A 318-nucleotide genomic window follows, 5' to 3' on the forward strand; every position below is an offset into this window, starting at 1 on the left:
AAAAAAAGGAAAAAAAAATTGTAAAAGTTTTGTAAAATTTTTAAAAAAAAAAAAAAAAAAAAATAGTGGAAAAATAGTGCATTTTAAAGAATTGTTTGTAATAGTAGATTTTAGATTTTTCTTTTTTTTGTTTCTTTTCTCTTTTATTTTAACTTCTGGTTCTTTTCTCTCCTGACATATCTGTGAAGAAAGTCAGTATATATATAGCAAATGCATTACTGGTATATATATACATACTCATTATGTATATATGAATATATACTTATATTATCTACACTTGTACATGTACGTAATGCTTAGAAAACAAAAATACAAAAA

This window comes from Poecilia latipinna, unplaced genomic scaffold (assembly GCF_001443285.1).
Source record: "Poecilia latipinna isolate Pla-1442-1.1 unplaced genomic scaffold, P_latipinna-1.0 Scaffold900, whole genome shotgun sequence".
NCBI lineage: Eukaryota > Metazoa > Chordata > Actinopteri > Cyprinodontiformes > Poeciliidae > Poecilia > Poecilia latipinna.